We start from the raw sequence: 200 nt of genomic DNA on the forward strand, positions 1-200 counted from the left end.
GTGTTAATTACTTATTGTAAAGCATTTGAACATTCTTTTGTGTCACATTTTCATTATTAAGTTGATGTATAACTGTATAGTATCTTAATTATTTAAAATATAAGGTGACTAAAAATGGCAACCGTTTTTTCAGTTTTGGCAAACAAAAGCTGATGCCTGGTTGCCAGCCTGGCAACCACTTTTAAAAGTTAGCGTTGAGC

This window comes from Notothenia coriiceps, unplaced genomic scaffold, assembly GCF_000735185.1.
Source record: "Notothenia coriiceps isolate Sejong01 unplaced genomic scaffold, NC01 NC01_scaffold00035492, whole genome shotgun sequence".
In the NCBI taxonomy this organism is placed as follows: domain Eukaryota; kingdom Metazoa; phylum Chordata; class Actinopteri; order Perciformes; family Nototheniidae; genus Notothenia; species Notothenia coriiceps.